Below are 943 nucleotides of genomic sequence, written 5' to 3' on the forward strand. Positions count from 1 at the left end.
TGTCTAGTTGTCCTTTGGACAAGGAAAATTCTTCTTTCAGCTTTTTAAAAATTAAATTACTTTTAGTGAGTTTATCTTATTTGCCCAAGAATTAACAGCTAGGAGCTTCCCTGGTGGCTCAGATGGTAAAGAATCTGCCTTTGGTGTAGGAAACCCGGGTTTGATTCCTGGGTGGTGGAAGATCCCCTGGAGAAGGGAATGGCAACTCACTCCAATATTCTTACCTGTGAGATCCCCTTGACAGGCGAGCCTGGCGGGCTTGCAGTCCGTAGGGTGGCCAAGAGTTGGACACGACTGAGGCCACTAAACAGCTAATTAACAATAATGTTTTCATCTTTCAAATTCAGTAACTCTGAGGATTGAGTACAAAGGCCCTGATTGCATTGAGAAATTGATCAAACAGGCTACGAAACTTGTCTTTCCACTTCATGTCTAGGTGTCCTCAGCAGCCAAGTTCTGAATTATTTGACTTTTCTGTTAACAATAGTAGAAATCGGTGATCTTCCCCCATTGCATTTTGGGGTCTTTCACGCATATCTAAAAACGTTAAAACTACATTTTAAAGCTATCATCCTACTCCCGCCCCATTTGTTTTTTCCTGGTAGAGTGGTTACAGTCCTACTGCATTGATATGTTTCTTACAGTTCTTTTTATTAAGATTCTGACTCTTCAAATATTTGTTATGTTTTATCAGTGAGATAAAGCAAAGCTCTACTGGTGTCAGAGAACTGCTTTAGGTTGGCAGTAACAGGACGGCATGAAGGAATATTCTGGAAATCTTTGGCCGAGAACTCCCGAGAGTCTAGGGTTAAAGCTCCAAAGGGGCAGGCATGGCCCTTCCTCCACTTCGGGTCCCGGGAAATGTATTTCGCCGCCCTACCCCGCCCCCCTCCATCCCCCCCTATTCCCCACGCCCCCCACCCCGAACTCTCTCCGGAAATGA

The sequence above is a fragment of the Cervus canadensis genome, chromosome 18 (assembly GCF_019320065.1).
Source record: "Cervus canadensis isolate Bull #8, Minnesota chromosome 18, ASM1932006v1, whole genome shotgun sequence".
Lineage (NCBI taxonomy): Eukaryota > Metazoa > Chordata > Mammalia > Artiodactyla > Cervidae > Cervus > Cervus canadensis.